Source organism: Gossypium hirsutum, chromosome D13 (assembly GCF_007990345.1).
Source record: "Gossypium hirsutum isolate 1008001.06 chromosome D13, Gossypium_hirsutum_v2.1, whole genome shotgun sequence".
NCBI lineage: Eukaryota > Viridiplantae > Streptophyta > Magnoliopsida > Malvales > Malvaceae > Gossypium > Gossypium hirsutum.
Window position 1 is genome coordinate 5,418,699 of NC_053449.1, and position 26,879 is coordinate 5,445,577.

General features: G+C 30.9%; 1 protein-coding gene, 1 long non-coding RNA gene and 4 other non-coding genes across 23 annotated transcripts in view; 2 read left to right on the plus strand and 4 right to left on the minus strand.

Annotated features, from left to right (window-relative positions):
* The first annotated feature begins 935 nt into the window (after positions 1 to 935).
* LOC121225691 (uncharacterized) lies at positions 936 to 4,546 on the plus strand. 4 transcript variants are annotated; one of them, XR_005923561.1, is made up of 3 exons: positions 936 to 3,575; positions 3,755 to 3,811; positions 4,443 to 4,542. It is a non-coding gene; the product is annotated as an uncharacterized lncRNA (long non-coding RNA). The 4 variants fall into 4 exon arrangements; XR_005923563.1 differs by having other exon boundaries at positions 938 to 1,120; positions 4,443 to 4,546; XR_005923562.1 differs by having other exon boundaries at positions 938 to 3,575; positions 3,755 to 3,820.
* An 84-nt stretch (positions 4,547 to 4,630) lies between these two features.
* LOC121225689 (uncharacterized) overlaps positions 4,631 to 26,879 on the plus strand; it is a 32,378-nt gene continuing 10,129 nt past the window's right edge. For 10 of the 15 annotated variants that reach the window (XR_005923550.1, XR_005923553.1, XR_005923543.1 and 7 more), the window contains exon 1: positions 26,523 to 26,736. The gene's annotated coding sequence lies outside the window, so the exon portion shown is untranslated. Of the gene's footprint in view, positions 6,150 to 6,226; positions 6,294 to 26,522; positions 26,737 to 26,879 lie in introns of those variants that run through there. The other 5 variants (XR_005923556.1, XR_005923555.1, XR_005923557.1 and 2 more) reach the window with 5 other exon arrangements.
* On the minus strand, positions 4,885 to 4,956 carry TRNAP-UGG (transfer RNA proline (anticodon UGG)). Its single transcript has one exon. It is a non-coding gene; the product is annotated as a tRNA-Pro (tRNA).
* TRNAP-UGG (transfer RNA proline (anticodon UGG)) lies at positions 6,675 to 6,746 on the minus strand. Its single transcript has one exon. It is a non-coding gene; the product is annotated as a tRNA-Pro (tRNA).
* Positions 7,446 to 7,517, minus strand: TRNAP-AGG (transfer RNA proline (anticodon AGG)). Its single transcript has one exon. It is a non-coding gene; the product is annotated as a tRNA-Pro (tRNA).
* On the minus strand, positions 7,598 to 7,669 carry TRNAP-UGG (transfer RNA proline (anticodon UGG)). The gene has a single exon. It is a non-coding gene; the product is annotated as a tRNA-Pro (tRNA).

The following is a 26,879-nucleotide window of genomic DNA, read 5'->3' on the forward strand; positions in this document are numbered from 1 at the left end:
AAAAAGCCATATAGAAGGAACATATAACATAATTTTTGGTTTATTTTCCTCTGGGGATTATAATCGTGGTAGTCTGTGGCGATAGGGTGGCCATTGGTGTTATGCTGGTGGGTGGGAGGATTCTCTTTTCTTAAAAAGGATTTAAATGTTGATGATGCTAATATTGAAATTTTCATATTGCAAATAAATAAATAAAAGTTTTTGACTAATTTTAGAGAGATCCCTAACTTTAGTCAAAAGTAAAAAAATTGCCACGCCAACAATCTGTTAGTGAATTAACGGAAATTTTAATGGAGCGACCAATTAGAACAATTATTTTAATCAGAGTGACTAAATTGACAAAAAAATTTAAGTGACTAAAATAAGAGTCATTATTTTAGGGTGACCTGCGGTGTAATTTACCCCATACTTTGTGTGTATAACTATAGCATAATCCTTTACTATTTTAAATGTCAAATTTTAGTTTGGTCCTCAACTATATTTAAATTCATGATTTAATATTTTTACTTTTTTAATATTAATAATCACTTTAATTTGACATAATTTGGTCTCTATTTTTATAAAGTCATCAATTAACCCAAATAATTATCGTCGCTAATTATTTCTATTAAAATAATTGTGTGAATTTTTTCTTAAAAACCTTTGCGATGCAAAAGAGAAAAGAAAAATCTTGCCAGCTTGATGAGTTAAAAATATATTTTTTAAAAAGTTCACCTAAGCGTATTAACTAGAATAACTAACAATCTTAACTATTTGTGGTAGCTAATGATATTATAAAACTAGATGGACCAAATTGCATCAAATTGAAATATAAAGATAAATCTAAAATTTAAGCATAATAGAAGGAGTAAAACCATAATTGAGCCACTTTAAAAATTAATTTAATTTGCGAGGGCATGAAATATTAAATTTTGACATTTACTGCCCAAAGGAATGTTTGCTAATAAAATAATTTGAAAATTATTTCGAACCCAAAATCCCAAACGAACATACCGGTTTTCGGTTGGCGGCTCCATTTTGAGTTTGAACCCGAGTCTTCATTCTTCGCTCCCTTTCCTTGCCGGTCCGGTTCCGGCGAACAGCCAAGGAAATGACCCGCCGACTCCTCGGAAACTAAGCGGTAACCGCTTATATGTTGATGCTATGTTGCTTGACGAGTTCTCGTGTTTTTTTTTTGTCTGTACTGTTTGCTAATTTGTGGTGAATTTTTTGCTTAATGGTAAGTGAAAGTTTCTCGATCGATGATTTCTCAAATTCTCCATATGTATTTTTTAGAGTTTTACATGAATTATTTGTTTTTTTTAACCTCTTGGAGCCTAGCCTAGGGTTAGGCTAACTCTTATAATTTGTATATTATGATAGAAAGGAGTTTTTCTTCACGAATTTCTAGAGTGGTGTACTCTTTAATTAAAGTTGAGTTGAAGCTGGATTCTGATGATTAATTGAATAAATTTGTTTTTAATTATTATCTCTTTCCTTCAAATCTTGTAAATTTGGATTTCTATCCGCTAACTTGTTTGAAATTTGAATGCTGGTAGAATTATAGTAAATGCCCAACCTTTGATGTTTAACGTAAATTCTTTTTAGTCATTAGCCCTTTTTCTTCAATAATCTGATAAATTTGGATGTCTGTCTCTTGAATGGTGTAGAAGAATGGTTTAAAGATGAGCTTATTGGACAATTAGGCTGTTAGTGACTGTTCCATTAAATGCTGTCCCTAATCCTTTTGTTTCGGGGGCTCTGCAAACTGAATGGCAAAGTCTTTTACTGAGGCAGTAAGGGGAGGTGCCATTAAAGTCTTTTAAGCTTGCTCCGTAAATGTAGGTTGTCAGGTGCTAATTTGATTCCTTTTTTGGCAGGGTTACGGCTAATATCTTTCATCTGAATACATTAAAATTACAATTATGTAGAATAACTTACTATTAAAAGATATTACATATAGATTTGTTCCTGATTGTATTTAATTTTGCAACTAGTTTTTGAAATATCTGGTCAGAAAACAATTAATGCATTAAAAGATGACTTTGCAACACATTCTTCTTGCGTAAAATTTCAAATGGATAAAAGATGGTTGAAAAGGAGTTGGGCATTATGAGAATCGGGGCCTCTCGCACACAAACTTAGAATTGGACCACTAGACCGAACACTCATTTGTTGTCTATAATTTACTGTTATTACATTTACAGGTAGTATTTTTCAAGAAATGGTGCATACCTTTTATTTATTGATGAACTTTCTCTGATCGGAAATAGATTGTTTGTGATCCTTTTTGCTATTGGAATTTACACTTATCATCACATCCCAAAAATTGGGTTAGTAGAATCTGGTTTGTGAAGTGTTCACGTCCCGATTTTTAAAATTATCTTTGTGCATTTAATAAATAAATGAGTTATTGGTCTAATCATTAAGTATTAGTTACATTGTCATTGAAACCCGAGTTTGATTCCTTTTCCTAGCATCTTTTCTATTATTTTGCAAATTTTACTTCAAATCCTAGTAAGTGTCACACCTTGTTTTAAAAATAAATGTTGTAAGAGTTTAAATAAGAATGAGTTAGACTTAGTGGTTAAGAAGTAGTGGTATCAGATTATTGTTCGCAATCCTGTTATAAGCCAAAATAGAGTAAGCATTGATCTCCAAAACCAAATCCGAAAAGCCACTCTCTTTCCTCTGTTATGGTTGAACCCTACAGGGTGGTTAAGGACTTAATTTTAGTTCATTCTCTGCGTTGGGTACAGATCTGAATTGGATCTAGTTATATCTAAGACGTAGGAGTTGCAGAATAGCGATAGAGTTTTGGTTTCGCGTTAATCAAGTGTGGGTCTTACCTTTGGGTGTTTTGGTGATAATTGTAAATTATGTGATATGCATGTTGGTTAATTGTACATGTTGATTTTTGTGCTTAGCCGAATAGCCTTGTGTTAGATACGGGATTGTCGATTATGGTAAGTGCTAAAAGGTGATAGCCGAATGTGCAAAGCCTTTATTTGGGATTAATTGAATGTGTAAGTGTTGATTGTAATTACTGATTGTCTGCTATGGCTGAGTATGCATAGACTGCTAATGTATTATATGGTATTGTTATCACATGTTTCCCGAATGTATGAGAAAATGCCTACTATTCTGTATTTACTAATTGCATGTAAAGCATGCCACTGTTACTGAATTACTGATCGTATGTTAAAACATGCCACTATTCTGTATTGTACCTATTCTATCATGCATGTTATGTGATTCTGTTGTATGGGTTGGAAAGATTGATGATTGTGTAGTTCTGCCGGTTTATTCGCAAATATGGGAGTTATGGCGGATAATCCGCAAATATTGGAGTTCTGGCAGTATAGCTGCAACATTGGAGTATTATTCGGAGTTCTAGCGGTTCGTCCGCAAATTTTTACTGGCAGTTTAACCACAAATTATTGTCATTTTATCTGCAAATATTATTGTTACTGGTGATTTATCCACAATGAGCTACGGCTCTTATTGTTATGGTGTGTACGGATAGATGAGTTCTGGGGAACTCATGGTGTGTAGTGGATGGATGGATAGGAATTTGCACTGACATCCATGGACATGTACATACATTCTGAGAACTCTGTGATTCTGTATATTTTGAAACACTGTGATCTGTGACACTGTTATTACTATTATCTCTATTTACTTGCATGCTTTTGTGATCTTTGGTACACTGATTTCTTATGATTAGGACTCATACTGAACATTCAATTTCACCCATTTAATTTACTCCTTACAGATAATCCTCAAGGTTAGGATTGGATTCGTCATACGGAGGTCTCGTCTCAGATTTTCAGTTAATAAAGTATTTTTAATTTTACTTTATTTATTTTGGTTTTATTTTTGGGACTATAAATTTTATTAATAATGAACCGTGGTATGGGTTGTTTTTATTTGGGATTTTGCATGCATGAAAATTTTTTGTGAAAACCGAACGGATTTAATAACCGGCTTAATATGATTTAAAACACGAATTTTCTTACAAAATCAAGGACATCACATTTTTCCGCTGCATAGTGATGAAACGTAATTTTAAATGTTTACTGATGAAATCAATTGAGTTTTTTTTCAAACGACACGATTTTCTAATAAATTGAATTTAAATTATAGGCAACCTAACAATCTGATGTTTTAAATAAACCTAAGGCAACCACGCTAAGTTTTTTTGGAAATTGATCAAAATAGTGATTTTTTTAAAACCAAACAGATTTATTTGACCATTATGATGGCTAATGTACCTTTTAGAATTCAACCATAACATCTAGGCCAGGTTTGAGAGGTTACACTTATTTAGTTATGCAAGAATACCAAAGTCTTCTATTTGCACTAGGATGCTTGCTAACTAATAGCTGTAAAGTCATTCTGTAATTTCGTTGACCTGGGTTTGAATCCTATTTTGACCTTTGGTTGGAGGCATTTTGGTGCAGAAGGAGGAGCTAAATGTAAGAGGCCTATAGCATGGAGTATTGCTTGGTGCTTCGTCAGAATGACATATGGACATGCTTCTTACCCAGAAGAAGAAAAAGGCATATTTGCTTTCTATTGCCCATCCCTCTCTCCTTTATTTTTTTGGCTAAACAGGTTATTGTCGATTAACAGCTTTATTCCTTTATTTTGACAGGGTTAAGGTAGAATTCCATTTACTAATGACCGTTATTCCAGGTATGAGCTAGCTTGCCTACATGCAAAGATAATACATACAGTCTACTTTATTTGTTTTTCGATTTATTTCTCAATAGTTATTGAAAAATGGATCAATCTAAGTCTCTAAAGTTCTGTATTATGCTCTTAAAGTTGACTTCAGTACAGATTCTTCTAATAAAATATTTTAGGATATGGGAACCAAAAGGAGAAAAAAGCAGGGTTATTGGGGCATTCCGAGAATCGAACTCGGGACCTCTCGCACCCAAAGCGAGAATCATACCACTAGACCAAATGCCCAATTTTTGGTATCTATCATGTCTGGTTTTTACTTATCAGATCTTTTTCTCATAGGACTCCTATGAATCTTCGACGGGGTCATTCTTGGAAGACCAAAATCTTCCAATTTCTCATTTTTGATGTGGTTCAATGTATCATTTGCCTTCTACGATTGGATGCTAAGGACTTTTGCATTAGCAACAGGTTACAGATTTCATTTATATTTTAATCCCAGACTCCCAGTTTAAAGTTATTAATTCTTAATACGGATCCCTTAGAGGCCAAAACATCTATAGGTTATGAAATTACCAAATCTTATAAATTTCTTTTAACCATGAAGAGTCTGGCCGCTAAATCAATAGTTTGCATTTAGAAATTAGAACATTTTGAATTATACTTCAAAAAAATTTTAAAAATGAAATTGCAGAACATCTAGGTAGCTAGTAGAATAAACCTAATCACCATATATTGTCCCGATAAAATTTTCAAGCTGGTTATCGAAGTCTTTAGGTGTTAATTTAGTTGGTAAAGTTGTTTGGTTATTGCTTGAGGATGTAGGTCTGAACCCCACCTTCATCAAAGGGTAAGGGAGTGGGGGTTGAGGGAAGGGAGAGAGCTAATCCACATAATGTAGCCTGGCAGTTGGATCAGGAAGAAGGAAATAAAAGCAGTCTTAGCAGATAGAGAAGACAGAGACTCACTCAGAAAGGAGGGAAAATACCTGGCAGTTGGACCATGAATTTTGATAATTTGTTTGTATTTTTATTTCTTTATTTGTTAAAATGCTTGACTTAATAGGTTGATGGCTAGTGAGCTCTTAAAAATATTACATATAGATTTGTTGCATTTAATTTTGTTACTCGTTTTTGATAAGTCTTGTTGGAAAACAACTGATACTTAGAAAGATGACTTCTGGTGACATTTTTCTTGCGCAAAGTTTCAGATGTATAAAAGATAATGAATCGAAAGCAGCTGGGCATTCTGAGAATTGAATTGAAACCTCTCACACCCAAAGAATCATATCACTAGACCAAATACTCATTTGTTGTCTAAATTTATTGCTATTACATTTAGAGGTAGTAATTTTCAAGAAATGGTGCATATCTTTATTAATTGATGAAATCTTTGACCCTCTGATCAGAACTAGATTGTCTATTATCCTTTTTGCTATTGGAATTAGCAATTATGCGAAGTGTTCTATTCGAACAAGAATGGTAACTACTTTAGCTCTAAACCCTTTCTGTAATTCTGTTCGCTGGGGTTTGAATCCTATTGTAACCTTTGGTTGAAGGCATATTGGTGCTAAAGGAGAAGCTAAATGTAGGAGGTCCATAGCATGGAGTGTAGCATGGTTCTTGGTCAGAATGATGGATGGACTTCTTACTCGGGAAGAGAAGGCATATTTCTCTTCTGTTGACTTTTCCTCTATCTTCTTTTTATTTTTTTGGCTAAACTGGTTATTGTTGATTAACCTGTTTATTCCTTTATTTTCTCAGGGGTAACACACAATTCCATTTTCTAATAACACCATTATTCCAGGTATGACCCTAGCTTTCCTACATGCAAAGATCATTCATACAGCCTAGTTTTTTTTTTTTCCCTTTTTCCTATGACTATCAGAAAATGGACCGATTATAAAGTTCTTTATTTGTTCTTAAAAGTTTGACTTCAGTGCAGAGCTATAATAAAATATTTTAGGATAAGATATAGGGAACCAAAAGGAAAAAAGTAAGATATTTGGGGCATTCCGAGAATCGAACTCGGGACCTCTCGCACCCAAAGCGAGAATCATACCACTAGACCAAATGCCCAACTTTTGGCATCCATCATGTCTGGTTTTTAGTTATCAGACCTTTTCTCCTAGAAGTCCTATTAATTTTCAATGGACTCACTCTTGGAAGACTTAAGTTTCCCAGTCTCACTTTTTATGTGGTTCAGTTTATCATTAGCCTGCTAAAATTGATTGGATGCTAAGGGCTTTTTAAATTGCATCTGCAGTTCAGCACCAGGTTACAACTTTTATCTATATTTTAAACCCAGTATATAGTTATCAATTCAGAATATGGATCCCCTATTAATCATCTATATAGGGTCTGGATCTCCCAAATTTTATAAATTTCTTTTAACCATGAAGAGTCTGATCGGCAATGGCCAAATCAATGATTTGCTAGTTATTGTACTCGGAAACTAGAATTTTTGGTTTATACTTACAAGAATTAAAAAAGTGAAATTACTGAACAACTAGGCAACTAGTAGAAACCTAATCACTATTAATGTCCTAATAAACTTTTCAATCTGGTTATCAAAATGTTTGTCATCTTAATTTAGATGGTAAATTTGTTTGTTTATTCCATGAGGATGTAGATCTGAATCCTATCTTCACTGAGGGTAAGGGAGTGGGGGCCGAGGGAAGGGGACAGCTAGCCAGGCTGCTAGTTGGATCTGGAAAAAAAAACAGGGAATAAAAAGACGTCTTAAGCAGAGATATGATAGAAATTAATTCAGACAGAGGGGCATTCCGAGAATTGAACTCGGGACCTCTCGCACCCTAAGCGAGAATCATACCACTAGACCAAATGCCCAGTTCTGATATTTATGATGTTTAGTATATTTGATCAGTCTTTAAAGTCCTATTAACTCTCAATGCAGGAAAATTACAGTTGGGGCATTCCGAGAATCGAACTCGGGACCTCTCGCACCCAAAGCGAGAATCATACCACTAGACCAAATGCCCAATGTTTTATTATTATAACATCTACGGCTAGTAAATTTTCAAGAAACATACCTTTATTTGTTGATGAGGTCTCTGATCACAACAGGATTGTTTTTGAGCATTTTTGCCAGTGGAATACATAGTAAAGTGCTTCAGAGTTGTTTATAGTACCTACAACCTAATTTATTGAGGATGAATACAAGTCTTTTATGCGTGCAAGGGATGCTAACTACTTTAGCTGTGAAGTCTTTCTGAAATTTTGTTGAGCTAGCTTGAATCCTGTTTTGACCTTTGGATGACGGCTTATTGGTGAAAGATACAAGAGGCTAAATGGAGGAGGGCCCGTAATATGGAGGGTAGCTTGGTGATTGATCAGAAAGATATGATTGTCATAGTTCATACTCAGGATGAAAAAGGCAGGATTCTTTTCTTTGGGCCATTTTTGTTTTGTCTTTTTGGCTAAATTGGTTGTTGTTGATTGACTTTTTATTGTTTTGCAGGGTTAATTCGGATTAAAGGTATGTGGCTGGCTAGCCCACTTGCAAAGATAGTACCTACAACCTAATTTATTATTATTTCTCTTTGTCAGAGGTCTTAATAGAAAACAGATCAATCTAAGTCTATAAACTTCTCTCTTGTGCACTTAAAGTTGACTTTAGGTTAGAATATTTTAGGATATGATATAGGGAATCAAAAAGCCAAAGCTAAAATACTTTGGGTTAGAAAAAAAAGCAGCAGCAATGCATCAAGGCATTCTGAAAATCGAGTTCAGAACCTTTTGTAACCAAAGTTAAAATCATACCACAAGACCAACTGCCCAAATTTTTGTGTTTACTATTCCTGGTTTATAACTATTGGATCTTTATCTCAAAGGGCTCCTGTTAATTTTCAGAGGACTCATTCCTAAACGACTATATATCATTTGCCTTGGATAGCCATTTTTGGTACATTACAACTTAGGGGAAGAGGATTACATCTGCAGGATTTGAACCCCGGGCGTTGAGGTATCGGCTTAACTGCTGCTCTCTTATGCTGTTGGCCATTTGCCTTCTATAATTGGATGCTAGAGGATTTGAAATTGCATAAAGAGAAGGTTGAGCTTTCTTCTATACTGCGATGCGATTCTGTATTTTATATTTTATTGTGATGCCAAATTCTCTTAACAAATGAGTGTTAGAATTGTAAAATAAATCTAAAATAAAACTTAATAAATCAGGATTTATCATGTCAAATCATTAATAATAAATCAAGAACAAAATTAGATGCAGAAATGTACCTGAATCCATAAATTCCTTGAAATCTACGGATCTTGGGGATTTGATATTCCAAATTAGCACAAAAAAAAAAACTTAGAGAATATTTGTTCTCTCTTTACTAAGGACGGGATATTAGAAAAGATATCTTGTGTGTAATTTGGTAACCATAACCTTAATATTTATAACATTAACATATTAGTTTTAATTCCTAATTAGCCCATCATTAATTAGAATTTGATTAGAACTCAATTACTAGAATATCTACACATATTTGACCCATACTTTATTTACTAATTAAAGCCCAATAAAATTTTAACCAAATTAGATTATTTTTAATTTGGGATTAATATTTTTACTAGTACTCTTTAAATGACATTACACCCATATGAGCAGTATGCTATTATAAAACCTTAGGTGTAGTTCCTTAGCAAACGGATCCGTAATCATGGAGTTTGTCCTAATATGCTTTATAGGCACCCGCCACTCTGAACTTTTACTTTAACAATCAGGAACTTAAAGTCTATGTGTTTTAACTTTAATGTACTTCTGTTGCTATTGGAATAAAAGACTATAATTTGTTTTCACAATTTGCACCTTAGTGACAAAATATTGTATCCATATTCCATCAAAATCGGAGTTCTGTATACCTGATGATCTCTAACTGATGAGATCTCCGATATGTGAGTATGTAATATTTTGTTCTCTAAAAATACCTTATAACCCTCTTGGATGCTATCCAATGGTCCAAACTAGGGTTGCTTAAAATATCTGCCTAACATCCCAATAATGTACACAATATTCCAATGTATACAAACCTGAATGTACATTAGACTTTCCACTGCTAAAATGTAAAAAATCTTATGTATTTTTGCAATCTCAAAACTATTCTTAAGGCATTGATTGAGGCTACACTTATTATTGACAAGCAGTATGTCATTAACATATAAAACCAAATATAGAACCTTACTCCCACTAAACTTATGGTATATACGATTATCAACAAAATTCATCTCTAAATCGAATAAGATAATCATTTGGTAAAATTTGTAATATTACTGATGAGAAGTCTGCTTAAGCCCATAAATGAAGTTATTTAATTTGCAAATCATTACCTTTGCATCATCAGACACAAAGTTTTCTAATTGCACCATATATATGTATGATTAATGTTACCATTGAGAAAGCATTAACTTAATATTCATCTGATGTAGCTTAAGGTCAAAATATTCCACTAAAGCCATTATAACCCTTTCTCTAATGGACGTTTTTAATGACATTCATTCTTGAGGTTGTTGAGTTTGTTTTTCTGAAACAATTACCTCATCTTGAATTGGGAGTTGTTCAACATTGTCTTATTGAGGCTCTGGATTCACTTTTTAATCAATGATAGGTATGAGAACCTAAACATCGTCAAAAGTGATAGTAGAAACTGAGTTAGAATTCAATTCATCCTTAAAAGCAATGTCTCTAACCTTATTTCTCCCTCCAAACTCAACATCCTAAAAGAATGTCGCAATTCTGATCTCAAAAATATTCCTAATTGTGGGATCATAAAACTCATAGCCCTTAGATCGCTCTCATTTACCTTTATACTTTATAGCATCAAAGAAGTCAGAAGTGATGTCATTTCAACCTTATCGTTTTTAGCAAAACGTTTCTCAATTTCGTCAAGGAAACTTTGGCCTGAGTAATCTTTTTAGATTCTTTGCCTCTAAAGGCTTTTGAAATGTTGTACTTCATGATCATTAGACTCAAGCAATTTGAACGACCCCATCTCTCAAAATCCCTTTTAACATAAGGGATGCTTTCCACAGTGGAAGGTACGGGTTGTTCTTCCTTTAGTGCAATGTCTATGTTCATACAACCAAACATTATAAGTAAGTGCCTTTTCCATTCACTGAAATTAGTCCCATTAAGCATGGGTATAGAATTTATATTAGCAGATATTGTGGCAGTGGAAGATGAATTAGCTGAATATAGAACAAAAAATAAATAAAAATAAGCTCACATCAATATTCACAAGTAAACAATAAATTTAGGATAATGACTAATCTCATCTCAAGATACCAAACACAACATTAATTTAAAGCCTTTGGACAGTAATATTAACAGTAAGCGGTACTGTTGTTGTAGCAATCAAACGTTGGCAATGAATTATGTCAAACAATGAGTTAATCTTTGGACTAACATATTGCTCACATAAAGTACCTTATAATTGTCACACATTTATCACTACAGATGTTGAAATTCTACCAAATATTAACTTATCTTTGGGTCAATTAATAAACGCATGAATCACAAAAAACATATAATCATCTTGATATTTTAAATAAACTAATCTATACAAAAGAGGTCACTTTGGCGGCATTTTGTTTCAACTAATCTATTTAAAATATTAGACATCGTTAATTAAAAACTAAAGACAAAATTGGAATTTATTTGTTTAAAAATATTTCTCTTAATTTCATCTTTCAATCAAATTAAAAGATATAATAGTATATATATGTATATATATTTATCCCAAAACAACATACAATGATGTTGACAAATATAATAATAGTTGAATAAATCATAAAGCATAAACAACCTCACATAAGACTTCAAATTTAAACCAAAATAATTTAAATAAAGGTAAATATTATCTCAAGATATCGGACACTCCATTATTATTTTATTTTTGGACAAAATATTAACTTGCAAGTGATATCTTGGTATAGTAATGAAACATTGACAATAAGAACATGTCGAACAATAAATCTTCCTTTGGACCAATTTATTACTCACATGTAAAACCGAATAATCATCACATGTTTATCATCATAGTTGCACATGTAATATTATTAATCATTCATTTGGGCTGATCAATATTAACATAACTTAAGTTACATGCACAGAAACTTTTATATTTTAAAGCAAAATAATTTATACAAAAAAATCACTTTGGTGATTTATTGCTTCAATTAAGTTATTTTAAAATATATATAAACATACCAATATTCAAATTTAAAAATTACCCAATAGTCAAATGTCAAAATTATTTTTTTATTACTTTATAGACTTCGAAATAACCCAAAATAAGGTTTTCTTAATAATGCAATAAAAAACCGAAAATCTTAATCTTTGACTGGTTTTTTTGTTTTTGTTTTGTTCCAAAACCATATATATCAAAACCAAACAGAAATAATGTTGTGGTTCAAAGCCAAATAATTAACAAGCACATGTATTCATAATTTGGCATGGACAAAAATACCAAAGCAATTTATGCATATACATGTATTCATAATCAAGTAGAAAAATTTACATTGAATTTACCATGTAAATCCAAAGTTGTATTTATGATCAAACAGATATTCACATGAATTCTTGAAAAATATTTTCAAGCTAGTAAATCTAAAAAAAAATAAAATCATAATAGTTGGCATATCCCACAATTCATGCAATAAACGATATTATCATAATTTAACCAAATATTTGGAACCATAAGATACCAAAACCTAAGATTATAAAACCAAAATATTTAAATATGTATGTGTCTTGGCAGTATAGATAATTGAAATTCATCGACTAATATTAATAGCTTTAAAATAAGCAATTATGCACCAAGAAAAGGAATCAAAATAGGTGGCGCAATTGGTAAAATTCAACAACAACTATGATGCAAAACATTAAACGTGAAAGATTAATTCATCTTGCACCAAAGCACCCATTAAATTGAATATATAACCATAACAAAAATAAATAAATTTAACAACTTCAACGATATTCATCAAAACTTAATTTCACCAATTAAACTATAAAAAGATATCTTATTGAATAATGGTTATAAACACCTATTCACGCCAACTATAATCATGCATTAATCCTCAAAATCATTGATATGTATATAATATATATATACACACACACAATATATACACAATTATAATAATAGAAAAAATAATATTGGCTTGCCTTGCATATTTCATGTAAACTCAAATTTATATTCATGACTAAAGACATTATCATAAAACTTCTTTATATGCACAAATACTTAAAAAAAATTCATAACCATCAAATATAAAAAGAATCTCAAATTGTATAAAAACCTTCATATGCGCAACCACTTATAAAAATTCATAGTCACCATATTAAAAAAATCCCAAATATTTTAATTTTAGTCGGGTTCCATAAGGACTAAAACTTATATAAAATAATTATAGCAGAAGCCAAAAGTAATCATTCGTATATATGAATTGAATTCAATGGTGAATATAATTCATCATGAATAAAGACAAAAGATGATAATTCCATATACATTTAACCACAGACAGAAAATTTAAAACAAATAGTGCTAAAAAAAACATCTTAACAACATTCATTTATTCGATTATAAAGAGAACTAACTTTCAAAACCAATTATATAATCTAATTGGAACTTCAATTGCAAAAAGTTGTAAGTCTATAACTTTAATCTAATAATGACTTTAACCAAAATTTATAAAATAATTGTGCGAAAAGAAGAGAAAGAAATCTCACAAATCAATTTTTATCATTTGATTATACATAAATAAATAAACCTTCATATTTCGAATAGCGTATGCAAATATTAAACTAGATTATATTTCTAAAACCCTAAAACTTTATTTAAAGAATCAAAACTCAAAAATTTTATCAAGAATCTCAAAGATTCAACATAATATATAATTAATATATCAAATCCATAAAATTAAAAAAGAAAAACGAATCAATCCAAAAATAATAAAGAATCAATTCATTCCCAATGATTCAACATGATGAAACTATGATACCATTTGTTAGAATTGTAAAATAAATCTAAAATAAAACTTAATAAACCAGGATCTATCATGTCAAATCATCAAGAATAGATCAAGAACAAAACTAGATGCAGAAGTGTATCTAAATCCATGAATTCCTTGAAATCTACGGATCTTGGGGATTTGATATTCCAAATTAGCACACACAAAAAACTCAGAGAATATTTGTTCTCTCTTTCCTAAGGGTGTGATATTAGAAAAGATATCTTGTGTGTAATTTGGGGACCATAATCCTAATATTTATAACATTGACATATTAGTTTTAATTCCTAATTAGCCCATCATTAATTAGAATTTGATTAGAACTCAATTAGTAGAATATTTACACATATTTGACCCATACTTTATTTAAGAATTAAAGCCCAATAAAATTTTAACCAAATTAGATCACTTTTAATTTGGGCTAACCTATCATGATAGTAAATAATAACATGTAATTACCCTTATTATATATGTAATGTCTATATTTTCTAACAATGAGGTGTCCGACTGCTAAATAGATGGTTTACCAGAACAATTAGGCAGCTATGCTGAAAGCTAATCACAATATGTAATGTTGAAATAACCCTTTTCAAGTGGAACATCTAAGTTTTTGGATGTTAGTTTTGCTTATAAATTGTTTCTCTTTTGCATAAAGGTAGCGGGGATTGTGGCCATGGGGATAGCTAGCCCCAAGTAAACCTAATTATGAGTCTGGGTTGATACGAATTTTTAGGCTCATTTTTTTAAGTTCGAGTCCAGTCTAAAAATAGGACTTAAACTTCTACCCATGTTCGGTTCAGATTAAAAATGCTAAATTCAAGCCTAACTCGACTTATCTGTATTAAATTTTTTATATTATTTTTATATAAAAATAAATTTAAAAAACATAATACATCAAATACACTAAAAATATTAAAATAAATGTTTACTACAAATTAAAAATACATTTTAAAAACAGCAAAATTAACAACAAAATAAGAGCTATACTATCTAAATAATAATAAAATAATAGCAATACAATAGCAAAACAACAACAACAAAAAAAGTTTAACTTAATTTGGGCCGCATTAAAAAAATCTTAGCCGAGACTTGACCTATTTAAATGTTGGTTCTTAATTTTTGTTTAAGTCCGTTTTTTAAATTTATATATTTTTTAAATTCTTTCACATTTTGAACGGGCCTTCGAGTCAAAAGATCACCCATCTCAAGTCTAGCCCCAAGTAGTGTAGCCCGGAATTTTTGTTTATTTGTTGTTGATGTTGATTTTTGGGATGATAATAAGATTAAGGGCATGGAAATTAACTTTCGAAAATAGAATAATTTATTTGTTTTTAATGTACTCACTGCAAAGAATGTTGTCAGAAAACAAATGGATCTAAAGTTAAGCTTCTGTATTATTCTACCAATAGAGTTGACTCAATGGCCCATTCTTTGTTGACATAATTCGTAACCTCTTGCGCCCTAAGCCAGAAACATACCAAATCCTTGGTTTTGATTTTTATCAAATGCAGACAATTTTCTCTTTTTCAATATATTATTTACATGTGTAAAATTCAATCATGATTTTGTAGAATTTATGTATTTATACACAGCATAATTAAGAATTTATCGTGCTATAAGGTTTTAGCGCGAGTTCATTTCTCACGACTCTTTATCGGAATAATAATTGATCTAAAGCTAAACGGAGATTAGTTGAGCGTGAAATTAATCATACTTGATTGGATTATGAATAGGTTTCAATGAAAAATAATGAGTGAAGAAGGGAGGATACTAAAAGAGCAATTACACCAAAATATAAAAAGAGGAAAGAAATGGCGGAATACTTTAGGCAAGAATATGCTAATTTCCTCCTCAAATTTAAGTGTGTTCTCGTGCCACAATTACAAGCATTTATATACACTCTTTAAAAAACAAATTTCACGTGATTTACTCTTAGAATCATGTTTAACAACCAACCACAATATTAGATTTTCTAAATATAGAATTTGTCGAAGTAAAAAATCTGATTTTTTTATCAATCTAAAAATAATTCTGCAATTTTCTATTCAACCCGGCCCCAATTTGTTTTTATTTCAATTTAGCTCGAATTTGTTTGTTTTTGAATTTCGGCACTCCAATTACGTCCCTAATAAAAATTAAGCAATAAATCACAAGCTTAATAGCATTCTATTCAAAAATTAGGTATATTAAACATATAAAATTAACTTGCTATCAAAACTTAATTGTTTTTCTATATCCATAGGAATATTATGCATTTATGATTTTTAACATCATTAACAAGCTAATTGTTGGCATATTGCTTAGAAATGCTACTATAAATGCATTTGATTCATGAAAGGATACGGGAAGAAAAAGTTCTTGAACTTCACCACTTTCTTTGAAGTCCTCATGCTACCTTCTCCATATGCTGTTCCTAATATGCATTCAGGCAATGGGGATTGGCATGAATCCAATCCCAATGGCTGAAGGCCTTCATCATCATCATCATCACTTGTGGGCAAAATAGTATATGAGGATTTGCAGGTAAAATTTGAAAAAAATGTTGGGCATTTTGTTTTTCAAGTATCCCATCAGAAGATATTACCAAATAGCTTATCATTTTTGCCCAAAGGTTCCCAATCACTCACTTCAGGCACTGATTGCTATAACACCCAACCTGTATATTTAGTGCCACGAAAAAATAATAATTACTAATGAAGAAAATTAGAAAATGTGTATATACGGAATGTTCATGCGTCTGGCTTTTGGCCTGAGTTTTAAGTTTGGAAATAAAAATGCCCCAAAAAAACTTGCATGCCACATTTGATTTTAAAAAACACTTCTATTCTACCGATTGAGTCTTAACTCGATTGGTACGGACATTGTTACTGATACATGAGGACATGAATTCGAGCACACTAAAACACATTATTTTCCTATTTATAAATTGAGAGTTATTGTAATAGTGTCGCCTCTTATGTTAGTTCTCATGCCATGTTTATATTCATGTTTTATAATTATATTTTTACGTGCTAATAGTTTATTTATATAGATTTTTTATGGGTTTTTTAAAACCAACATCTTGTTTGTGTTATATTTTGTTTTACATGAACTATCACAATGACTCGGTTTAGAGAATAATTTATGTATTTGTGTTATATTATGTCTAAATTTATTTCATGTTTTGTATAATTTTTAAGCGCGATTTAATTTAGAGAAAAATTAAATTTCCATTCTGCGTTTGTGTTTTTCCAATATTTTATACAATTTTACATGTTAATAATTTTTTATAGGTGGAATTTGACACATTTGTATATTTATGTAGTTTTCATATTATGTTGTATTTTAATTATTCCATGTCATTTTCATATTATTTCTTAGCTTATTTCATATATTTTCACAATTTATTACATTCATTTTATTTTAATTCCAAATTCATTTTTTGAGAATTAAGTAAAGCTTTTATATACTCATATTCTTTAATAAATACTGATAAAAAGACTTTAGTTTTAATAAGTTGGCATTGTTTGATGATATGAAATTTAATTTAAAAAAAATTACATGGGAACTGTTTACTAAATTGCACAAACATATAAATTTAAAAAACTTTTATTTTATTTGTTACAAATATATTGGTTGCAAAAGGTTGAATATCAACTAGACAATCAAGAGGTTGATTAAGTCTTAATTCGATTAGTATGGGCATTGTTGTCAAGTTCAAGTGCACTAAAACACATTATCCTCTTATTTATGGGTAGGGAAAGTGTTATGGATAATTCTAGATATTATATCAAAAAGAGCAGATATGATCAGAATATATAATGATATTGTTAAAAAAAGAAAACTATACAATCAACTACATTTATATTATTAAAATCATTTAACTTAATAAATTTTAAAAAAATGCAAAATATAAAAAAAAAATCATTTTTAAACACATTAACTTGTTCTCATCAGACCTATAAATCCTTTGGTAAAAGCTCTAAACAATTTCATTGGCCCAAAAAAAAATTAAACAAATTTGTATTTTGTATTTTATATTTTACTTTTTTTGTTTTGAAATTTAATTAGATTAAAATAGTTTAATAATGACCATTTGATTATAAATATTCATATTACTTTTTCCACAATCAATTGATTCGTGATAATCTTATAAATGTTTTATCGATTTAAATATATAAACCATTAAATAATTTATTTATTTATTTATTTGTATATAACTACCTTGGAAAGGAAAATGACTTAGGGCCAATTTAGCATTGCTTCTTAAAAATATCTTTGAGATAAAAAGCATTTTTGAGATAAAAAATATTACTAAACAGTATGCTTTTGAGCTTTTTAAAAATGCTTTTGGGACAAAAAAATGTTTTGTAAAAGCATATTTTAACTAAAAGCAGAAGTAAAAAATTTTAACTTTTACTTAAAAGTGTATTTTGGTCCAAAAATACTTGTGAGAAACAATATTAAACTGGCCTTAATCAACCCACCACACTCAAAATATCCCATTGCTAAGTTGTTTTAAAATTGAAGCAATCAAAATCCTATTTCTTCCTTCTCATGGGATAACTTTAATATAATGTTATAGATTTTAGTCATAGATATTGATAAATAGAATTAGTATCTAAATCTAATTTAATAGTAATATTTAAGCTTTGGTGTTATCTTTAATTGGGTTACCAACTCAGTTATAAAATTACATCCATTTTTAAGTTATAATTAATATTATTATGATGATATTTTTGTCTTTTTGTACCTTTATATTTTCTTTAAATAAAAGAATTACAAATTGCAAATCCAATAATCAAATACATGTTCAATACCAGTTAAATACAAGCTTGTAACCATATCGTAGGTGTGGCCTAGACCCATCCAAGAGCCAGATAGCTCGCCTAGCCAGCTAGCCTAATTTGGGCCAAGCTTGGACAAAGATTTTTGTACCTCGAGTTGGTCAAACCTAAATTCAATTTAAATAAAAAAAGTTTAGATTTAATTTTAATTAAAAATATTTATTTTATATATTTTATTAATTTTTAAATAGTAAAATGGGCTTTTGGACAGGCTTGGGCACCAAACCTCCATTCAGCCCAAGCCAAAATATAGGTCTAAAATTTCACCCAAGCCATCCCATGTTTGTAATGGCTAACCCAAAACTATTTTAGGTCTGCACATTTTTAAAAAATATATATTATATTCTTTTTAATTTAAAATTTAATAATTATATATACTTTATTTATTACATTTTAAAAAAAATGAAATTCATTAATTCATTCCATGAACGAGACTATATAATTGGAGGAAAAAAAAAGACCCGTTATAGGCAGTGAACGACAAGCTCCATCAACACGAAAAAGGTTTCAGCCTCAACATTTGACTCTATCACAACTCAAGCACGACAAATCTGGAGTGATTGTAAACACTTAATATGATAAGGAAATCAACCCTAGATGGTCCAAAGCAGTGGACAAAAATCGACAAAAGAAGCAAGCATCCACCAAATTGCAGAGGGCAATGATAAAACGATCCCAAAAATCAATTGCAAAAAGCAATATTATATGCATAAGCAAGACTAAAGAAACGTGCTACAAGAAAAAAAAACAAAAACTTATAAAAGTGAAACTTATTAAACAATGAAAAACATATAAAACTTAAGACAACATGAGTCCTAACTAACTCGTGAAATCATTTATTATTTTGAAATACTAACAAAATAGAAACAAATAAGAAGTCGACGAAGAGCCACCTACTTTCTAAGAGAAGCTACTGGTGGTCGGTGGAGTTTCAAAGACAACATAAACTGTCATTTATTCATCATAACTTGTGAAGATAACAAATATACCCATAAAATCTGCAAAGTGAAAGGAGAGAATATATATGGAGTGAATGAGGAAAAGAAAGAAAGAGAGAGTTGATGGAAGAGAGAAAAATGTGGCAGTAGCCAGCTATCGCTGAGAGAAACAAAAGAGAAAAAACAAACGACTTAGAGACCTTATTTATCACAATTTTAAATATGGGAATAATTTATATTAGGATGATTCTAAAAAATATAGTTTGTAGGCACCAATAAAATAGTGTCACGTCATTAAATTTTAAAGATAACAACATATTATTATACACTCATCTATATCTAATATATTCTCCAACTTAATATTACTTTAATTAAATTACTTAAAATAATTAATTTTAAAATTATAAACAAACATCTTTTCTTCTTTTAAAATTTTTAATTATTTTGTTTTTTTTTCAATAAGTTAATATTTTTTATTTTTGCGCAATCAATTTTAAAAATAATTAGTAATTGTTGTGTGATTTTTTTATGTCATTGACACATATTTTGGTAATTATTTTACCTAGAACCCTGAACCTTGAACTCAAACCCTAAACCTCAAGAATTTGGGTTTGGGTTCGAGATTTAAGGCTCAATGTTTGGGCTAGTGTTTGGGGTTCATGGTTTATGGTTTGGGTTTAGGTTTTGGGTTTAGGGTTCAAGTGTTTGGAGTTACGGGTTTGAGTTCAAGATTTAAGGGTTTAGGGTTATGAGTTCGAGTTCATGTTTAAGGGGTCGAGTTTAGGATTAGGGTTTGAAATTTTAGGTTTTGGGTTCAAGGTTCATGATTCTATATTCAGGATTTGAGGTTTGGGGTTTAAGGTAAAAAATTATCAAAATTATGAGTTAATGAGATGATTTTTTTGAAATGTTATTAAATAATTAAAAATAGACTATGAATAATGTGATGGGAAGGGTCCATAAAATAATTTCTCTATGGATGAGTGAATAATAATAATTTCATGTATTTAAAATTTGATGATGTGGCCAAATTTTATTGGTGCTAAAAGCCTTAGTTTTTAGGATCATACTAATGTAAGTTATTCCCTTTAAATATAGGTAACATGATATTTTTTAATGTTTACATTACAATATTATTTATTACTATAGGTTTAATTTTTTGTGTTGTAAATTACATAATATAATATATGACAAAACTAGAAAATGGGTCGGGCTCGTACCTTAATTGGCCTGAGCCCGACCCATGTTTTTAACTAGTCTAATCTTTTTGCCCAAGCTCAATTTCAGGCCTAATATTTTCGCCTAGACCTTCCCAAATTTCAGCCAAGCTTTCAGGCTTGGGTAGGTAGCTTGACCATTGAATAGGTTTGATAGCGAGATAAATTTGTGTTTTTAATATATTTATTTTGGGCTAATTATCGAATAGGATGCTACTAAACTTGAGTTTTTCTTATTAGGAATGAAGTTGGTGTGCAAAATCATACAAAAAGGGGGCTAAATTGGAACAAAAAGCAAAAAGAAGGGGTAGATTGAAATAATGAAGATTTGAAGTTGACTGGATAAAGATGGAAGGATTGAAGATAAAAAATTTGGTTGGATAAGGATCAAATTATATTTTGATATTGTCAAAATCTTATAATTAGTTTGAATTCAATTTTTAAAATTTTATTTTTAGTTGATATTTTTTTAGATAAACATGTTAAATTTAAGCACGAGTTATGTATATAAATATCTAGTGTTGGTGACACTAGACGACAGACTTTACTTTTGAATATAAAAAACTTCATTTCTTTCTTTTCATTTACGCATCAGTAAGCACTTCGCATTCTCTCATTCTTTTTCCCTATTTCAATATTTTGACTAATTTGCCTTTCAAGTCCCTTCTCTTTTCGCTTTTCACCATTTCCACTAAAACCATTTCTAGACTCCATTTAGCATGATTCATTTCATGTTTAACTAAGTCCCTTTTAGTTCGGTTATCGCTCCGACGAAGTAATCGTGAGATATGAACCCACACTAAATACTTTACAATTTGGTATTTGCTATCTCTCCAGTATATGGGATAGGACAAATTCGTCCCTTAAAGTTGATTTGGTTTCAATTCAAAAAGCGCGCATTGGGTTGGAATCGTTTGGCATACAGTTTGGAAGTTAAGTCGGCCGTGCTCTATTCAAAATCCCATGAAAAAATTCGCGTGTTCAATTGGGAAAAGCTAGTTGGATTCTGTCAAAGGAGATAGTGGTCGGATTTAAACGACCCACACAGTTGAGGCCGTCAATTCGAGTTGGGTTTTTCATATCGCAAGGCTGCCGAAGTCTTAAATTACGGGTACGTGTCACGTGGTTAGAAATTCAACAATGGTCGATTTGCAGGTCGTACCGGAACCGACTACAAGAGGAAAAGTTGGTGGTTTGAGACGTCCTCAATCGCTATAACCAACTTATCTGTTAGAAGGAAAAACCTTCTTTCAAGTATTAGTTCAAGTTCGGGGTATACTGAGGCTAAGGCTAAGCTTTAAAATATTTTATTTACCCATTTATTTTATTTGCTTAAATTTATTTTTGAATTTTTGAATATGTTTTCATTTTATTATCGATGATCACTAAACTAACTATAATTACGACAGATGCAAGCGCACTTATCGAACAATAGTATAGCTATGGTGAGTAGGGAATATCGTATCCACGAGGACTAAAAGTACAAGTAATTACCGTTTTTCTATTATTTAGCTGATAAATTAGGATGGTTGTTTTTAATCTAAATTTACTAATCTAATTTAACTAAGAACGCAACAGAAAATGAAATAGGAAATAATCGAAGATAACTAAAACCATTTCTAGACTCCATCTAGCATGATTCATTTCATGTTTAACTAAGTCCCTTTTAGTTCGGTTATCGCTCTGGCGAAGTAACCGTGAGATATGAACCCACACTAAATACTTTACAATTTGGTATTCGCTATCTCTCCAGTATATGGGATAGGACAAATTCGTCCCTTAAATTTGATTTGATTTCAATTCAAAAAGCGCGCATTGGGTTGGAATCGTTTGGCGTACAGTTTGGAAGTTAAGTCGGCCGTGCTCTATTCAAATCCCACGAACAAATTGGCGTGTTCAATTGAGAAAAAACTAGTTGGATTCTGTCAAGGGAGATAGTGATCGGATTTAAACGACCCACACGGTTGAGGTCGTCAATTCGAGTTGGGTTTTTCAAATTACGGGCACGTGTCACGTGGTTAGAAATTCAACAATCCTCAATCGCTATAACCAACTTATCTGTTAGAAAGAAAAACCTTCTTTCAAGTATCAGTTCAAGTTCAGGGTGTATCGAGGCTAAGGCTAAGCTTTAAAATATTTTATTTACCCATTTATTTTATTTGCTTAAATTTATTTTTGAAATTTTGAATATATTTTCATTTTATTACCGATGATCACTAAACTAACTATAATTACAACAAATGCAAGCGCATTTATCGAACAATAGTATAGCTATGGTGAGTAGGGAATATCGTATTCACGAGGACTAAAAGTACAAGTAATTACTGTTTTTCTATTATTTAGCTGATAAATTAGGATAATTGTTTTTAATCTAAATTTACTAATCTAATTTAACTAAGAACGCAACAGAAAATGAAATAGGAAATAATCGAAGATAACTAAAGACAAAAGACAATACTTAGGAAAGAATCCACCTAGACTTCACCTATTATTCCGAATCTGAAATAAACGATTTATTCACTTGTGTCTTGATCCGTAGAAATCCCTAAATTATGTTAATATCTCTTTCGAGAGTAAGAACAACTGACTTTAGGTTGATTAATTGAAATCTCTTTCTAATTAAAACCCCTATTGTCACATTAACTCGATCTATGGATTCCCCTATTAGATTTGACTCTAATCCGGTAGATTTATGTCGTCCTATTCTAGGATTGCTTGCAACTCCACTCAATTATGCCAGATCTACTCTTAAACAAAGACTTTTGCTCCACTGAAATAAGCACATTAAGCATGAATTAATATCCTGAAAATATTAAAACACGAAATAATCATACATAATTGTGAACAAGAATCAAGTATTTATCATGTAAATCAGAAATTAAATAATAAGATTCGTCATAGGTTTCATATTCCCTAGGTATCTAGGGAATTTAGTTTAATAAAGAAAAACCACAAGACATAAAGAAATTTAATAAAACTTCGAAAGAAGTTAAGAGGATATCTTCAATCTTGAAGGAGATCCGCTTCTGAGTTGGCTCCGATGGTGTTCTTCGAGTGGTTTATTCAATCTTTTCTGAGTACGCCCTAAGGTTTTCTTCTAATTGATGTTTATAGCCTTTAGAATGCTCAGAAAACCTAAACATTGGGTTTTTCTACGTGTTTGGGAAACATGGTGTGATATCGACATGGACTGGCACATGGGCGTGTGGTTAGCCCATGTGGCCAGCCCGTGTGGAAATGCTCAGGCCGTGTGGATCTTAGAAACAACTCTATTTGTCCGATTTTGGCTCGTTTTTCGCTTCTTTCGCTCCCAAAAACTCTCCTAAGTATAGAAACATGAATTTAAAGGATTAGGACCATCAAATTCACTAATTTACATCATTAATCATCCAAAAATGCATTAAGAATGAGATTAAAATATGTTACTTTTACATCTTATCAATTATATTTTCATATTTATTTATTTTATTTTCTCTATAAACTTAAATCCCCTTTTTATTTTTTAGCTTTTAGCACACAGGTGGGTACAACTGTACCGCAACAATAATTCTGGTCACAAGAAGAAGGAGAAATTGGATAACCAGTCTATGTGGATTTAGCCCTACTGCTCTATACTGCTATTTAGTGTTATTTTGTCGTAGAAATTTATATTTGGTGGTTTCGATGCCCCTCAAATTTTGGCGTCGTTGTCGGGGATTGGAAAAAAAATTATAAATTTTGTTTGTTTTCTTTATGACCAGGTTAGAACCGGGGATTCTTGAATTTGAACTGGAAATAGAGAAGTTGGCTCAAATATTGCGAAGAGAAGTTATTCGACGCGGTAAATGACCACATCCCAACTTCAAAGTAGGGTCTTATATCAAAGATATTTTCTCATTCGACGAACTAGACAAAATTGCAGATCAAACTGTACGCCGACTCGTAGCAGCACCATTTGAACAACAGTCACTATGCATAACTTAAAATTTTTTTTCCAATCCTTGACAATGACGCCAAAATTTGATGGGCGTCGAAACGACCAAATATAAATTCCTACGACAAAATAACACTAAATAGCAGTATAAAGTAGTAGGGTCGAATCCACAAGGACTGGTTATCCAATTTCGCATTTTTCTCGTGGCCAGAATTATTGTCGCGGTACAGTCATGCCTAAGACCTGTGCGTTGCAAGCTGAAAAATAAAAGGGGGTTGAAGTTGATAGAGAAAATAAAATAAAATAAATATGTAATGTAATAAAATAAAAACATATTCGAAATTGCAAAAAAAAAAATTAAGCAAATAAAATAAATGGGTAAATAAAATATTTTAAAGCTTAGCCTTAGCCTCGGTACACTCGAACTTGAACTGATCCTTGAAAGAAGGTTTTTCCTTCCAATCGATAAGTTGGAAATTTGATGGGCGTTGAATTTAACGAAAGTTGTGGATTTAATTTGATCTTTTTTGGTCATTGTACTTTTCAAATTTTAAAATTTCAGTCTTCACTAAATGATAACAGTTAAAATTATTAAGTTTTTTTTTTCAACGATTAAAATCATTAAGTTATGTTATTTCTAAAATCTGATGCGACAAATATATAATCGTATGTGTAATGCCGTGTTAACTGGTTATTTTCACATATTGCTCACTAAAAATTCAGTTGATGGATTAACTATTGTTATTTGTGTTAGGACTGAAATTTCAAAATTTGAAAAATATAGGGATTTAGAATGATCTAATTGGAGAATATAGACTAAATTTACAACTATACACATAGCCAGTGGCAGATGTAAGGGGGCTTGGCAAAGGCCCCGACTCCTTTAAAATGGAAAATTTCTCATTTAGCTCGTTTATAATTATAAACTTTTAAATTAGTAATGGTAAAATTGCACATTGCCCCACAGAATGATAAAAAATTAATTTAATCCTCTAAAAATTACAAAGATATAGGCTATTAAAATGGTGAAATTTCATTTTTACTATCATAAAAATATATAATTTAATTCCGCCCCCTAAATTTTTTTTTGACTTTGCCCCTGCCCCCTAAGCCGTATTTCTAGATCCGCCACTATGCATAGCACAAGACCAGTAAATGAATTTTACCAAACGAATTTAACTGCTACTATTTTAGTTAAGACTAAAATTTCAAAATTTAAAAAGTACAGAGACTAAAGGGACCAATTCAAAAAGTATATGGACTAAAATTTATCAAATTAAAATATAAGGACTAAATTCACAAGTTTCTCAAAGTACAGGGACTAAAAGAAAATTTAACCAATTATTAATTAATTTGTGAGGGCAAGACGGCGGAATTATTGACTGCCAAAGGAATGTTCGTTGACCCAATAATATTAGGTTTATTTTTAACCCAAAAGCACAAACAGAGAACCAGATTTCCCGCTGGTGAGTAATTTTGATTTTAGTCCCTCTACTAGGTTAATATTTAGGATTTAATCCTAAATTATAATTTGGTATAATTTGGCCTTCTAAGTTATTAGTAGGTTGAAACCAATAACCCTATTCATTTTTGTAGTTAAAGTGACAAGTAAATTTTTTTAAATAATTTTAAATGTGTAAATTTATTATTAATTGAATATAATTAATTATAATTTCACATCACTTTGACAAAATGCTTGAATAATAGCAAAAATATTCTATGTAATCTATTTAATGACAGTGGCTAAAGGTGCTATCAATTTAAATCTACTATTAACATTATTATAAAAAGTAGAGGGTTAAAACTGTTAAATCAAAATAAAAGGGGCAAAGATCATTTTTCAACATAATAGAGGGACTAAAAATAAAATTAGACCCCGTTGGTGACTCCGTTATGAGTTTTGACTCAAGTCTTCCCCTCTTCATTCCCCTTTCCTTGTCGGTTCCTGTTTTGACGAAAAGCCATGGAAATTAAGTAACCTAAAAAGCTGCTTTTTTTTTTTTTCAATTTCCCTCCAATTTTCTGTCATATGAATGAAGTAGTAATCGCTTGTAATTTGCTGCTGTGGAGCTTGACGAGTTTTCGTGTTATATTCCTTTGTATACTGTTTGATAATTCGTGGCGGTTTTGTTTGGCTTAATGGTAAGCGGAAGTTTCTCGACTGATGATTTCTCAAATTCATATATATATATTTAGAGTTTTACAAGAATTCTTTGATATTGTTTTGAACCTATTGGAGTCTAGGGTTAGGCAAAGTCTTATAATTTTTGTATATTTTTTTCATT